Below are 16,590 nucleotides of genomic sequence, written 5' to 3'. Positions count from 1 at the left end.
CCTCAAAGCAAAACAACCCTAAATGAAACACTGAATTTATTATCTCATCCTCTAAGCCCATATCAACTTCTTCTCTTGGTTGTTAAAATGGCACGATTACTGTTTCAGTCTCAGGATAAGTTAATTGCCGTAACAAATGACTCCAGAATGTCAGTGGCTTGCCACAGTGAGCCATGTGAAGCCCAGGTGGTGTTCCTATTTGGCAGGCAGACTTTCATGTAGCCCTCCTTCAGTCTTGTTGATCTGACCCCCTCTTCAGCCTCAGAGCCCTCTTCATTCATCGGGAGGATGGGAAGGAGAGTGGAGAAACACATGTGGGAAGTTTTTATGGACCAGACCTTTATGGGGAACACATTACTTCTGTTCACAATCTTTCCTCAGAGCTCAATTACATGGTATACCCAACCGCAAGGGAGGCTGGGAAAGGTGGTCTACCTGTGGCCCCAAGAGGAAGAGGAAGCTACACTCAAGCTCCAGGATTAAAAAGTGTGGTCCTTTGTTATTTATTCCTCTCCTTGAGTTACTTTATTCAGCGAGCCACCAAGTCGTGTTAATTTTTACTTTGCAATGTCTTTCATCTCTTGCTTCTTCCCCCTTTACTCTGCCCCCATTTTTCTTCCATAATCCAGCCCCAACTCTTGCTCTCCTCTGTTTCAACCCATTTGCATTCCCCGCTGCCAGGCTCCTCAAGGGCAGCCGCTGCCTTCTCCAGCTTTGTATTCTCAGTGCCTACAGACACCTCATAAACATCAAGAAGTGTTTGCTTTGTGAAAAGTTGACACACTAATCTTCCTTATCACCAATTTCAGCATGTTGTTCCCTTGCTCAGAAATCTTCAGGAGATCTTGTAGCTTACTTTGTCAAACTTGTATTTACATGCTTGCCTTCACTTTGTGAAGAAGGGCACTCATGCCCTTCTTTTTAGCCTTCTCCACAGCCTTCTCTGCTCCCCAGGCCAGCTCTAGCCCAAGTGCATCCTGTTTTCTGGGCACTATGCTTTCCCTGAAATGCTCTCTTCATTTACCTCTTCCCTCTGTCTTTCCAAGTACAGATCTTCCTTGACTTTTGATGGGGTAACATCTTGATAAACCCATGGTAAGTTGGAAATATTGTCAGTTGAAAATGCATTTCATACACCTAACCTATGGAGCATCATAGCCTAGCCTAGCCTATCTTAAACATGTTCAGAACACTTACATTAGCCTACAGTTGGGCAAAATCACCTAACGCAAAGCCTATTTTATAATAAAGTGTTAAATACCTCATGTAACTTACTGAATACTATATTGAATGGTTGGGTACAGAATGGCCATCAGTGTACTGGTTGTTTACCCTGTGATCACATGGCTGACTGGGAGCTGCATCTTGCTGCCACTGCCCAGCATCAGGAGAGGGTATTGTACCGCCCGTTGCTAACCCAGGAAAAGATCAAAATTCAGAATTTGAAGTGCAGTTTCTACTGAATGCACATAACTTTTGCACCACTGTAAAGTCAAAAAATTGTAGGTTGAACTGTTGTAGGTCAGGGACCCTGTGTACCACCTTCCCTCAAGGTCCATCCAAGCCCTGGCTCCTCCATGCACCTTTCCCATTCTGCACCTGCCCTCCTTTACCTCCCCCTTTTGTGAACCCCCCTGGCTGCCTGTATTGTTGATAACCAGGGTGACCCTATGTCTTTGATTTTATTTCTTTTTTTTTAAAAAAACACTTTCATATTATTGATCAGCTTATTTATTTATTTATGGCTGCGTTGGGTTTTCGTTGCTGCATGCGGGCTTTCTCTAGTTGCAGAGAGCGGTGCGTGGGCTTCTCATTGCGGTGGCTTCTCTTGTTGTGGAGTATGGGCTGTAGGCGCGTGGCCTTCTGTAGTTGTGGCACACGGGCTCAGTAGTTGTGGCTCACGGGCTCTAGAGCACAAGCTCAGTAATTGTGGCGCACAGGCTTAGTTGCTCTGCGGCATGTGGGATCTTCCCGGACCAGGGCTCGAACCCGTGTCCCCTGCATTCGGATTCCTAACCATTGTGCCGCCCGGGAAGTCCCAGTCCTTGCTTTTCTGAGACGGCCCTGAACGCACATGATCTGTCTTGTTGTCAGACGCATCGGCATAAAAAGTAGACAAAGCTGGAGCTGCTCTGATTGCAGGGAGGTGGGCAGAGATCAGTGCTATAGCACCACACCTCATAACCCAGCATCTTCTTGCAGCCTTTTGAGGAGCAGAGTTTAAAAACCATTGATCAAGTTCAATCCCTTCATTTTACAGATGAGGAAACTGAGGCAACCAAGAGGTAGGCTTGCCCAAGTTCATAGCTGGTTGAAATAGTCAGAACCCACAGCTCCTGACTCCTAATGCTGGCGTTCTCTCCTAGCAGCTGCCTCCTAGTCTGTCCTGCTTTTGTCTCTGGTACACCTATATAGGAGATTCTAAACTCTACAGGGCAGCACCTGTCTGGTAGCCTTCCCCATGGCTGAGATTTAAATAGTAGTAAATGCTCAATTCATACTTATTGATTTAAATTCCATTTCGTATCGGTGGGTTTGAAATCTAGTAAAATTAGCCAGGATCTGCAGCTAAAGCTATGAGCCCATTTTATATACGTGTGGCAAAGATCGGAGGGAGAAAACAGAAAAATAAGAGTAATTTAATTTGATGGCTGGTGGGATTATGGATGAGTTTCTTTTATTTGTGCCAGATGTGAGGATGACAATGTGATAAAATTAACTGGAGTCCAGATAACTTCAATGGCACTTTCAATGCAGCTGAAAAGTCTTATTTTTCTGCTCTTTTTTTCTAATTTTCTCTTTTTTCTAATTTCAAAGTTTGTTAATTCCAATATTCTATCTTCTTTGAAGTCCCCTCTAATCTCTTTTTCATTCAAAACCACCCCAGGCATTTGAGAGTGTAATTCACAGAAATTTATTATTAATAATATCAGTGAAATGAATCCTGTAATTATTTACGCCATAATTTTAAACATGGCGGAGCATTTGCAGAAGCATGGACCTTGCCTGAAGGGTTATACCGGGCACATTACACGTCGATATGCAGCATGAATAAATCCGTTAAGATAAGATGACTGTTGGATCTCAAGGACAGAGAATTCTCAACTGTGTTCAATAATGCTATTAATCAGTTTTTCATAAAGAGGCTATCCCCAAAGGACAGAGAACAAAGGAGGAAGGAAGCTGCTTTGAAGAAAGTCTTGAAAGAGACATCGGTTGGGCATGGCATGTGGCTGGGAGCAGGCCAGGCTAAAGCCACAGAGTATGAAGTTGCTGGCATCTCAGAGCTGCCATCCTTTGAAAGAGAGGATTCTGTGACCTTTCTTCACGAGAATCAGGGACAAGGACCAAGAGCTGCCTGTGTGTGAGAGAGATTGGTTTGATGTTTTTATTTCTCAACTCTTAAGATCTGGGGGCCAGGTTTGAAGAGCCGTCATCAGCAAAATTTGTCACAGCACAGTGTGGTACAAAGAGAAGAAATAAAATGCTGCTTTAAAATACTTTAAATCACAAGGAAATTGAAGAGTCATCTACAAGTACTTGTTGTGGGCCTTGTTAGGAATCTTGTTGTGTAGATCCTGTTGGATGGGGGCCAGAGCTACCGCGTAAAGTTGAGCAGTTTGTGTGTTGCACGAAGGTCCAGGTTGAGGTGGTGAATCCATCTTGGCTCTACTTATTGAGCTCTGTATTGGCATGAGGCTGCCTTAGCCCAAAGGAATGGTACTTTTTTTCCTAATTTGCCCAAAGCTGGCTTGCCAAGCCAAGTGCTCAGAGGATGTGTACTGTTGTAACTTGCACAAAGACACTGAATAGGTTCACAGTGGCCTGGGAAAGGAAGTAGGGGAGGCTGAAAAGAGAGAGGGTAACAGTAGAGGAAGAAGGTAACATGGATAATTTAATTAAGTTGGGAAGAGAAATATTCAGAAGATGTTACAAGATACCATGTAATCAATTGTGCCATTACTGCCAGGATTCCATTCTCCTGTTTCTTCTACTCTGCTCCCTACCTTCCATCCTCATTGATTTTCTCCAAGCCCATGGCTTTTCCCTCCATGTCGATGCACAAGACTCCCAAATTTCTATCTCTAGATCTGACCTCTCTCCTTAACTTCAGGACCGTCTGTCCAAAAACTTATATTGGAAATATCTATCTGGGTGGCCCTGATGCATCTTAAACTCAACATGTACCAAATTATATTCATTATCTCCCTCTACCCTAAACTTGTTCTACATTCTTGACCTTGCAAATCCACATTCTCCTCTTTATTTCCCCTGCCAACGCCTGGCTTCAAGTCTAATAGCATCATAACTGATCTGCCTGCCTCTAACCTCGCCTCAATTTAACATGTCCTCCACATTTCTGGCACAGTAATTTTCCAAAAAGGAAAGTCTTTTCATACCTCTCTCCTCCTTAAAACTCTACTGGTCCTTTTTTGAGTCATAAGGTCTCCATGATCTGATCCCTGTATACCTCTCTCCAGCCTTAATTCCTACTTTTGCTCCCTTTGTATTTTATAACAGCTCTGACCTGAAGCATCCTATACTTCACTTCTTCATACCTTTCTCCTTGATGATCCCTCTGCCTGGGATGTCTTGCCCTCCTTGTCTACCAGTTAAACTTGTTATTCACAACTTTGCTTAAACGAGGAAGCTTACCCTTAGAGAATTACCCATTCTTTCTTTTGTGCTACCCAATGCCTTGTACTGTTTTGGAACATATTTTTTTACATGTCCATCTTCTCTGCTAGATGGGGCTCTATGATGGTTAATTTTACGTGTCATCTTGACTGGGCTAAGGGATGCCCACATAACTTTTTTAGATGTGTCTATAAGGGTATTTCCAGAAGAGATTAGCATTAGCATTTGAATCAGTAAACTGGTAGAGATGATCACTCTCACCAATGTGGCTGGACGTCATCCAATCCATTGAAGGCCTGGATAGAACAAAAAAGCAGAGAAAGGGCAAATCTGCTTTTTGCTTGAGCTGGGGCATCAATCTTCTCCTGCCCTTGGACATTGGCACTTCTGCTTCTTGGGCCTTCAGACTCAGATTAGGACTTATTCCATTGGCTCCCCTAGTTCTCAAGCTTTTGTGGCAGGACTGAATTACACCACAGCTTTCCTGGTTCTCCAGCTTACAGATGCCAGTTCATGGGACTTCTTGGCTTCTGTAATCATGTGAGCCAATTCCTATCATAAACCTCCTCTTATCTCTCTCTCTCTCTATATATATATCCTATTCATTCTATCTCCCTGGAGAACCCTGAGTAATACAGGCTCCATGACATCAAGAGCGAAGTCTTGGTCATCTATGTGTAACCCATTCCTGTAAGTTTCCGGCCTCATCAGCCTGTGCCTACTCCAAAAAGTTGTGTAGTGTGTGTCATATCTTATACCCAAATGGTATTAGAACAAGTCTTCTCCTGTCCAGTTGCCAGAAATGGGCTTTCTTTCAAATGGGGCTTCTAGGTAAGTTTCCACTCTTTTTCCCACTGTGGTTTTAGAGTGAAGAAGACCCATGCAGACACTAGGCTACAACTGCTACCAAAAATAACCATCCTTAGAAGTTAAAGGTCACACATAATCTCAGAGCCCCCGTAAAATCTCTGCTGGGCCTCTACATGAAGAATCTCTAAGCATCTCCAAGCTAGTGAGGGGCCATTTAACCTAAGATGAACCAAGCTGTTGCCTGGCTATGACTTGTCTAGCTCCAAAAGTTTAACTGGGCAAATCAGGTGTTCTTACTTGGGAATTTGAAGTCCAAAACACTGAAACAAGTTGCCAGTTGGTAGAAGGGGAAAAAGGTGAAAGGATGCTCAGTGGTAGTTCTGGGACCCTAGCCAGCCAAATCATGGATAAATTGCTGCAGCTTGAAGCCAGCAAAACTATGAGTGAGCAGGGGGAGGCCAGCTGGTGGAGATGGAGAAAGAAGCAAACACGTGAGGGTACCAGCTCTGTTATTGGTGGGGCACCAGCAGAGGAAGCTTGAGATTTTCTGCTGCTAATGTCTCTAAAGGCACTCTGAAGCTTTAGTTCCCATGAGAACTGGCTGTACCATGGCTCAGTATCAGATCCTGTGACATCCCTGTCTCTTCCCTTACCTCTTATTTATTCTTTGAGTAACCCCCTACCACCACCCGCCCCCAGTGAATTAGGTTGAATAGTTCTCTGTTCTTTCCACCTTGGAGAGGGACGTGATTAACACTTGTTGAATTACACCATATGGATTTTAAAAAGAGAAGGAGCATGTAAGTTGCTGTGGTGAAGCAAGGCTTCCTGGAAGAAATAGGACTTTCGTGGGAGAAGGGTAGAGGGAGCGATATCCCAGGCCTGAGACAGTGCACAGTAAATAATCCCAGGTCATGCCAAGGAAAAGGCTACTTAAAGAGCAGTAATTTGTAATTGTGTGGCGACGCTGAAGACGTGAGAGTCCTCGAGTGGCTTTCCAGGCTGCCAACAACCCTCACTTCAGTCTCCCCAAGTCATCATTTGGATTAGTCTGACCCCAAAAACTTGGGAAAGACAAAGAATGATTATTAAAGAAATCATACTACGCCATGGAAGATGGAAAGGTAAAATTGTGCTGTAATAATCCCTCAGACAGAATAAATGTTGTACTGGATTATTATGTTGTCTAAAGATAGTCTTTGTGAATGACACTTGTGATATTTTCAGCTATTTATTTTGCAGTGCTTCCATTTCCATTCTATTTGGAGTGATGGTTTCTCTTTTCCAATGCCTCCTCCTTTCCTTCATCTTGGCAGTGGGAAATAACCTGACAAGGTGCTTTCAGGAACTCTCTCAAGGTACAGCACTCAAAGTTCTCCAGAATTCAGAAAAGTTCCTCTTTTCAATCATGTTACTGTATGTGTGTGTGTGTGCATGTGTGTGCGTGCATGTGTGTGTGTGTGTGAGAGAGAGAGAGAGAGAGAGAGAGAGAACTACAAAAAGAGAACAGGCAGCACCGGCCAGCTGCCATGGAGACAGACATCCGTGAAGAGGCATTTGTGTAGAAACAGCCCAAGGGTTGGGGAAATACTTCAGGATAAAGCAAAACCCTTGAACATGCTTGAGCTCTGTAGAACAAACCTAAATGTGGCTTATGTACCCTTCTAAACCTAAACTTTTCCAGCATTTTAAATTAATGTTTAATATTTCATTTACTTAAAAAAATTATTTATTTATTTTTGGCTTTGTTGGGTCTTCATTGCTGCACACTGACTTTCTCTACTTGGCGGCGAGCGGGGGCTACTCTTCATTGTGGTGCGTGGGCTTCTCATTGTGGTGGCTTCTCATTGCAGAGCAAGGGCTCTAGGTATGTGGGCTTCAGTAGTTGTGGCACACGGGCTCAGTAGTGTGGCACGCGGGCTCAGTAGTTGTGGTGCACGGGCTTGGTTGCTCCGCGGCACGTGGGATCTTCCCGGAGCAGGGCTCGAACCTGTGTCCCCTGCAATGGCAGGCAGATTCTTAACCACTGCGCCACCAGGGAAGCCCAGCAACTTTTGAAGTCAGCATTTTTCCTGTGTCCAGGTGAGGAAGCTAAAGCCCAGAGGGCTGAGATAACTTGCTAAGGTTGCCCAGAAAATTAGTGGTAGAACCAGGCTTCCTGATTCCTAGCCTAGTGCTTCTTCCTCAGATGAGTGGCTTTCCAGCTCTCTCTCTCTCTTTTTTTAAACCCCACATATCTCTTTCTTCAAATGAAACCATTTAAGACGTCCAACATGTGAAACAAGTATGGCTGGAACTGCCCTAGTTGAAAATGGGGTGAATGTGGGAATTTTGATAGCTCAGCTACCCCCTCCCCAAGGGCAGCTGGGCCCTGAACTTTGTCTGAGGAGGGACTCCCAAAACACTGCTCCCGGAGCACCTGGTCTCGCCCAGAGCACAGACGAACTCCCTGGTTCATCAAAAAGGGACACTTCCCACCCAGAAGGGATGCAAGTTCATCTTTATTTTACTTTATTTTTTAAAAAAATCTATCTATCTATCTATCTGGCTGCTCCGGGTCTTAGTTGCCGCATGTGGGATCTTTAATTGCAGCATGCGAACTCTTAGATGCGGCGTGTGGGATCTAGTTCCCTGACCAGGGATGGAACCCGAGCCCGCTGCATTGGGAGCGTCGAGTCTTAGCCACTGGACCACCAGGGAAGTCCCCAAGTTCATTTTGATCTAGGCCAGCCACGAGCACAATTTTATCTGGTGGTGATTTATTCTTTCTCTCCCTCTCCCTGCCACTTCTCTTGAGTCACATCTGCAGTGCTCTGCGTGTTTAATCTCTCACTTATCCCTTCTGTCCCACTAGCTCCTTGAGCTGAGGTGCTTTCATCCTGGCAGGTGACCGCCATAAGCCTTTAAAGAGTGGTAAAATGAGATGGAGAAGTAATCAGAGGCCCCAAGGCTGCTTTAGGTGATGTTTGTTCAATTTCACCCACTCTCCCTCTGAACTTAAGGTTTTCCATTCAGGCTCATGAGTGCCACGCCCGGGGCATTCCAGCTGAGCTGTCTGTAGCTGAGCCAGAGTTTTTAGATGGCTGGAAAAACAATGTGCTGAAGAAGCAAGACCTCCATGCTGTCATCCTGTTGGGACTCAACCCAGTAGCCTCAGCCAGGCCTCACACAGCCAGGCGCTGAGATGGTCTGCCCCGTGTGGTGGAAAATGAGAGGGGAGTGAGCAGTACCCACAGCCCTCTGTCTCCCTCCCTCCCTGAGTTGGGAATGACTGCAGGGTGAGCAAGCATCACGGATGCAGGGTAGACTTGCCAAAGTGAGGGAGGTATGTATGAGCCATTGAGAATGACTCATGCGCTTTCCACCTGATACAGGAATGTCAGCGCTTCCAGGTTACGCTTTAGGAGATGATCAACTCTGATACAGGAATGTCAGCCCTTCCAGGAGACGCTTTAGGAGATGATCAACTCTAGCAAGCCCTCCCCAAGTGCCGCACGCTGCAAACTCCACACTGTTCCTGTTTTCCAGATAGGGAAAAACAAGACTACAGAAGAGAAGCTGGATCCCAAAATGACACTTAGAGACACCTCCATGTTTCAGGTGAGGATTCTGGTTTAAAATGGCTGTTGGCACTGGGGAGACTGTTCCAAGAGTGTGAGTCATCCTGAAACCGCACATTCCGTGACTGATGGCTATTCCCATGGCCCCTTTCCAGATGGCAGCTCTGCACCGTGATGAGTAACCGTAGCTCACATTTCCATAGAAGTTTACAGTTCCAGAAGCTCTTTCTCATATATATCACTGAACATATATATCATATATGTTCACTGTCATATATATGACATATATATCACTGTCAGTGCAGGTGACAGCAACCACTTTAGAAGTTTAAGCAGAAAGGGCGTTAATATAGATCATCAGGCGCTTACGAGTTGCAGGCTTCGGGCTGGCTTTCCATGAGTGTCTCCCAGAGCTGGATCCCAGAACTGGCCTACCCAGAGAGCATCTACTTCTGCCACAATTAGGAAGCCAGTCCCAGAAATGTTGGCTCTAAGAATATAATTCATTGTAATTTGGAGATCAGAAATATTGGCTCCAGCTCCACTTGTGATCTGTGCTAGCAGAATGCATACCGCATGCCTTCTTAACTTTGTAAATTCAAGTCCTTTGCAAAGACATCGCTTCAAGGGAGTCTGGAAACTAGGTTTTAGCCTTGCAGGCTCAGTGGTATGGGAAGGCACACTAGAAAGTTGGATAGATACATCTATTCTGTATCTGCCATCCTATACTATTTCTCCCTTAGTATTCACAGGAAATCTGAAAGTGACAGGAGAAGTGATAGTCTCATTTAGCACATGAGGAAAAGGGGTGTAATGGCAGGGCTAGAGAGAGAATAACGGGGAGACGCGAGGCTCAGGGACTGTTGCTCTGAGCAAGCGAAGTTTGTGTTGAGGTCTAGAGAATGCTAGGGCTTCAACTCGATGAAGGGCTGAGCAGGAACGGTATTCTAGGCAGGAACAGCACGCATAAAAGTTCTCAGGCTAGAGGGAGCGCAATCCACCTGCAGCACTGAAGCGGGGGCAGCGTGCCTGTGGGGCGGAGAGAGAAGGATGTGAGATGAGGCTAGAGAGGCACCAGGGACAGACAGGCAAGCCCTGTATGCTCCACTGAGGAACTTTGCCTTTGTCCTAAGAGCAGTGGGGAGCCATTCAAGCGTTTTATGGAGGGGGCTGATGTAAGCGTGTGTGGGACGTGATCATGTTTAATTTTGAAAAGGTGACAGGCTGCGGTGTGTGTCCTAATACCATGCCTGTATTCACTTAATCACTGTCTGCAATTTGCCACCGAACTCTCACTCTTCTGTAGTACTAAAGGGGTTTATTTTTGTGTCATCCTCATTCTTTCATTCTAAGCAACAGGAGAAAAACAACAGCAAGAAGAGGTCTACACATCTGGGAGAGTATTTCTAGGGGGTTTACATTTGTATAAATAAAAGCCTCTGGGGGAAACCATTAATTTCCCCTGTAGCTGCTTTAGGATGCTGGGGTGGGGGGATTCGGTGTGAGCTGCGGATTGTTCTGTGGGAGGAGCTCAACAAGGTGTGGAAGTGAATCAGCAGGCAAGGTCTCTGATGGTGCCTCTGGTCCTCTAGAAGTTGGCAGTGCTGGGCTACCTCGGTCCCCCTCAGGGATAGGTTGGAGGAGGGTGGGTCTCCTCTCACTGACCAGCACGTCAGGGTCTGGGCAGCCCATGGTCAAGTCCTGTTTCGAAGAGATCAAAGATCAGAAACTTAAAAAACAGACGTGACTGTACACCAAAACGACCACATCTCTTTAAAGAACTGGCCTCTGAGAGTCCCAGGTCTCAACTTCCTCCAGAAACCTTTCTTCCAGAGGCACCCAGCTCTGTTAGCGCCTTCCTCCGGGGAGGAAGGCATCCAGTAGGCAGTCTCACCTCCATGGAGGCTCTGAGTCTCCTAACCAGAGGTGAGCTTCTTGAAGGAAGGGATTACACTTTGCGTAAGTCTTTGTATTCCTTACAACATTCTTTGGGGTTGGTTTATGGTCTGAGTGGGAAATATTCACAAATCCCGAGATTCTCGACTTTCTTCTTTGGGTCATGGTGGCGGTGGGGTGGGGTGTTTCTAGACCCCAGGCTAGGAACCGTTGCTTAGACTAAACCTTCCACAGGACTTCTTGGAAGTGAACCTGTTTCTGATTCTCCCAAGCCTATGTACTGGGGGGCTGTCCACACCAGCCCTGAAACCAGTGACCAGGGGCAAGAAGTGTGCTTTGTGAGGTTCCCCTGGGACAGCGAGTGGAAGCAGCTGCGGTCCTCTTGGGCATGGCCTCCGCCTTCCTGCAGAGGTGTGCAGAGCCAGAGCTGGTCTGCAGATGCATTGTGAAACAGAGTTATTAACAACCATTTAACTGTGTGGGTCAAAGACATCGATGCTCATTGCTTGCTCTGCTTTTCTTTTATGGGTTTCCCAGAAAAACTGCTAAGGTAGGGAGCCCTGTGCGGCTCACGCACTGAAGTGTCTCACATGCTGGCTGCCTTTCAGAGCCACTGCTGCCCACCTGGGGAAAGCACTTAATTGTGGCATTTTGGTGTCTCTTTGTATGAGCAACCAGAATGTGTTGGGTTTGGTGCTCTGAAGCTCACTTCTTTGCTCAGTTGGACCCCCCTTCCCCCAACTCCGGTCGTCCCTGCTTCTCCATCTCTCCATCCTCTGCTAGCCAATTTGAATAGGAACTCAAGAGAATCATTTCTATTTATATTTAGGAATCCTTAAAAGAAATAGACGTCAAGAAGCCAGAGCATTACCCATTTTTTCCATTAAAAATGATAACAATGAAGTGATAAATGATTCATGAAGTAAAACATTATGGGCAGGGCTTCCCTGGTGGCGCAGTGGTTGAGAGTCCGCCTGCCGATGCAGGGGACACGGGTTCGTGCCCCGGTCTGGGAAGATCCCACATGCCGCGGAGCGGCTGCGCCCGTGAGCCATGGCCGCTGAGCCTGCGCGTCCGGAGCCTGTGCTCCGCAACGGGAGAGGCCACAACAGTGAGAGGCCCGCGTACAGCAAAAAAAAAAAAAAAACCATTATGTGCAGATAGTGTAGTCAGATTCCTAGAGGCAGAAAGTAAATTGGTGGATACCAGAGCTGGGTGGGAGGAGAGAGTGGAGAGTTATTGTCTACGGAGTACAGAGGTTCACTTCGGGGAGATGAAGAAGTTCTGGAGATGGTGGTTGTACAACACTGTGAATGCACGTAATGCCACTGAACTGTATGCTTAAAAATGGCTAGAATGGGAAGTTTTATGTAACGTATATTTTGCCACAGTAAAAGAAACGGCTGTGGACAGAATTATCTCAACGAAGAGACACTAAATGTGTTGAGTTTTAGCTTGGGGGCTGTGTGTGTGTGTATTTATATTAAAAGTAACCAGTTTCCCGAAAACACGTAACCTGCTCCGCGCCAAGAGGCTCTTTTCCTGTGCTTTTGTGCATCCTGAAGTTGTCTCCACAGTGTGTTGGTCAGGATGTGGGTGACTCATGGGGCATTTATGACAAATCCCTGAGTCGCGCGCGCGCGCGCACACACACACACACACACACACACACACACACACGAGTCACCTCCCCCACAGGCTTCTAAGACAGGCAGTGATTTGGATACTGCCAGAGAAATGTGCCTGGGGCAGGTAGGCGCGTTCCTGGGCGGCCTTTCCTGTGGCTTGGTAATAAAGGGAAGCTGTGGCCACAGCTCGCAACTCCAGGCCCAGCATTACTTCTCTCTTTAAGTTCAACCTGGATGGTGGCAGCAGTGAGAGCAGTTGGTACTGGAAGTGCCTGTTGGCCGCTGTGGGCTGTGCCTGTTTCAGGGGCCTCTTCACACAGTGATGGGAATGATGCTGGGTGTAGGCACACAAGACGGCGGGTGCGTCATGGGTGCCATGGTCCGGTTAATCCCAGGGCTGGTCTGACATCTTCCTGGTTGTTGTGAATTCGTTGGGGAGCTACTCAGTTATGTAAAGACATGGAGGGCTGAGCTGGACCTGGGCTTAGACTGGGCTCTGCCACTAGCTCCTTTGGTTACTATGGTAAATCACTTAAACCTTCCGGCCTCAGTTTCCTTCTAGATCAGGACTGGCCGGCACACAGCTCACGCACTGCCTACCCCTCCCGCGTCCACAGCAGACACCACTCACTACTCACAGCACTCTCCCCGAGCTCAGACACCCACTCAGAGCCCTTCCCACACTGCCCTCTTGCACCTCTTTCAGTGAATTGGAATTAGCATTTCAGGTGAGCCTATTTGCCTCCTAAGGTTGGTTCTCAGTTCTCACTTAGAATCACTGCAGAGTGTTTACAAAATACACATGTTTGAACCCTACCCATATGGGTTCTGAGTTAATTGTTCTGGGATGAGCCCCAGGCATTGATATATTTTAAAAGCTCTCCAGGTGATTCTATTGTGTAGCCAGGCTTGAGGGCCACTGGTTAGATGGTCACTAAGAGCTCAGATCCAGTCACTCTATGAAGGAGTGTTGGCAATAAGGTGGCAGACGTGACTGGGCCAGTTGGGCTACACTCTGGTGGCCAGAACATGAGGTCGAGAACCAGGAGACCTGGCTCTTGTTTATAGTGTTCACTTGTAATTCACTGTATCTTGACTGAGTTATTTATTCTTCCAGAGCTTTAGATTCCACGTGTATAAACTGGGAATAATAATCTCTTGAGCTTCCTATTTCGCCATATTTTAGGGGGATGAAATGGTAAAAGATAAATGAGAACAGTGCTACATTGTGTCACATAAATGACTCCATTTTAATAACCCAAGTGCCCCTAAATACTTTAAAAAATTTTTGCAATAAAACTTGAATCTATCCCTTAAGAGGATTTGGTGAAGATCAAGTGAGATAAAATACACAACAGCACCCAGCACGCGGCCTGGCAGATGTGCAATAAAGACTTGTTTAAAAATTTTCGTGGCGATTACTGCAACAGTAAATCACACACGGAGTTTTATGTGCCTTAAAGGAAGGATAAGCTCATTTCTGTGGTTGCTTTGTTAGATATGGCTCTTTATTTGATTTTTCTAAGGTAAAAAAATTATGAATGTTAATGCCTGAAATAGCCTCCTTATAAAATATGCAAATGATAGAGAAGTAAAAAAAGCAGAATATGAAAGTCTTCCTTATCTTCCCACCCCACTGCTCCCACTCCAGAAATAATCACCAGCGGTGACTGAAGTGTGTTTGTCTAGGTAGGCCTCTTTCTTTGCATTTACATCACACACACATGTTAAAGATTTTCTTTTTTCTCATAGAAATGGGATCTATATAGTATTCTACAGTTTACTTAACAATGTGTTTTAGGGGTCATTCCATGACTTCTGGCAAGTTATTTTACTCTTCATGCCTAGTTTCCTCGTCTGTAAAAGGGGGTAATAATAAGGCCATTATAAGGTTTGAATTAGTTAATATTTGTAAAGTGCTGAAAATAGCGTCCAGCACTTTTCTATGGTTAGACTCACAGTCAATCTTATAGAAATAAAGATTTCCCTAAAAGTTTATTACGTAACATTCTAAAAATAAAAAATTATTTATCCTCATTTGTGCTGAACTTAGGGCTAATGGTAAAAAATACCGCCACCTTCCCGGCCCCGCAACCCCCGGCAAATTAAGAGACTGTTTTGAAAGTAGGTACCCTCCCTTACCAACCTTTCATACTTCATACAATGAATGTTGGGCACTGGGACCCAACCGTGGGGACTTCAGTGCTTTTATCCTAATGGATATCTGGATCTCAGCCTTTTCATTCCACTTCTGCACCTCAGTTTCTCTCCCGGAAAGCTAGGTACAGTATTATCTACCAGGCAAGAGGTGCCCAGAAGAAATGGACTCGAAGTGGTTACAGATCATGGTAGTTCATGACATCCCAAAGTGTTTGCCGGCATGGCTGAGTCATGGGTCATGACCTTGCCTTTGATTTCTCTTTGGGTTTTGTTAGGGAACGTAGTAGAGAGGAGAAGGTATTGGCATTTTGCCCCAGGAGGAATTTTGATCAAGGATAAACATATTCCAAGATGCCGTGAAGTTGAAGTCACATGAATGCTAAGTGATTTCTTGGCATCAAAAATCAGTCTCTTTCATGTCAGTCCTAAAAAAAAAAATAATAAACACTTTTACCTTCTTCAGTACCGGGAATAGCCAAGTTGGTTTTCAGCTATTACAGCAAAAGCTTTTAAAATAATTACTTGTAGAATACAATAATATTAATGATTAGCTTTGTGTTAAAATTGAAGAGATAAGTATTTAAATACTAGGAATAATAAACCTTGGAAGTGTCATTCTGTAGTAAGTTTGCCCATTACAAGTATCATTTTTCAAAGATTTTGCTCATAGTAAATTGTTCAGGAAAAATTAAATCCCTCACTAAGTAACCCTTTTTCTACAATTTAGGTGACTTCTTAAAATGATCTCTGATTTTCATCCATTAGAGTCAGACCCTTCAAAACAACAGATTTTTTAAGAAATAATTACACTCTCATTTATGGAGTACTTTCTGTGTGCTGGGCACTTGCATGCACAATCTTATTAACTCTGCAAACAGCCCTATGGAGTGATAGTGATTATTATCACCCCATTTTAGGGATGGAAAAACTGAGGCGTAGAGAGGTTAGGTAATTGATCAGATGAACACAGCATGTAAATAGCACGTACACTGCATTCATTGTCAGGTCTCTAGCTTCCTTTCATCTGGAGCAGTTCCTCAACATTCCCCCACCTACCCCCGTTCTTTATGGCATTGACATTTTTGAACTGTCCAAGTAAGTTGTTTTGCAGAATATCTCTCAATTTGGATTCAGTTGGCTATTTTCTAATGGTTAAATTTACAAGATCCAGTTAATAGAGTCAAGTGACTCGGCTGGCATTTTTAATATTATATTTATGTATTACCTATATTTACATGCAAATATAAATATAGAAATATATATATTATAAAAGTCATATAATTACATGATTGGAGAATTTAAATGGGTTTAGACAATACACAGTAACAAATGAAGTTCTCCTGGCCCAGTCGGTTTCCCTGAGGTGATACTGTTGACAAGTTTCTGTTTCTATCCTGAAACACATTTACGTGTACACTGCCAGACCCGTGTCCATGCTTACATGTGCCTTTTTATTTACACAAAAGGAGTCTTGCAATCAGACTCAGATCCTTGAACCACCTTTGTGTTTCAGTGAAGGAAAATTCCCAGTGTGAAATGAATCTCTCGGTTGTTCCCTGGTTTGAAGAAAATCTCCGTGTGACTGCTTTCCATCACCTGTGTGAGAAGCTGTGAGGGACTTGCCCTGAGACAGCAGCATTTTGATGATTAAGACAGACCAAGGTCCGTTACATAGTAGCTGTCTGGCGTTGGCCTGCCTAATCCAATTGTTCCCTTATGGGACTGAGTGGGAAAAATTGGTGGTTGATTAACTCAGGAAAGGTTTTAACAAGGCTGAACTCAAGGGTATGAAGGCCTCGGCTAAAGAGGTTGGTTAGTATGCCTTCTTTTTCTTTGTTTCTTTCCAAGGATTCAGGTATGCTCCCTGGAAGGGTGTTTGTACGTACGTACGTACGTAC

The 16,590-nt window shown here is 45.0% G+C and overlaps 1 long non-coding RNA gene across 1 annotated transcript in view; it reads left to right on the top strand.

Annotated features, from left to right (window-relative positions):
- Positions 1 to 16,590, top strand: part of LOC113631661 (uncharacterized) — a 196,094-nt gene that overhangs the window by 93,261 nt on the left and 86,243 nt on the right. The window contains exon 3 of the long non-coding RNA XR_003437482.1: positions 8,823 to 9,048. This is a non-coding gene — a long non-coding RNA (uncharacterized LOC113631661). The remainder of the gene's footprint in view (positions 1 to 8,822; positions 9,049 to 16,590) is intronic.

This window comes from Aethalodelphis obliquidens, unplaced genomic scaffold (assembly GCF_003676395.1).
Source record: "Aethalodelphis obliquidens isolate GAN/ISIS:26980383/991018 unplaced genomic scaffold, ASM367639v1 scaffold2, whole genome shotgun sequence".
Classification (NCBI taxonomy): Eukaryota; Metazoa; Chordata; class Mammalia; order Artiodactyla; family Delphinidae; genus Aethalodelphis; species Aethalodelphis obliquidens.
Note: the sequence above shows the minus strand (reverse complement) of the source record. Positions and strands in the feature narration are given on the sequence as shown.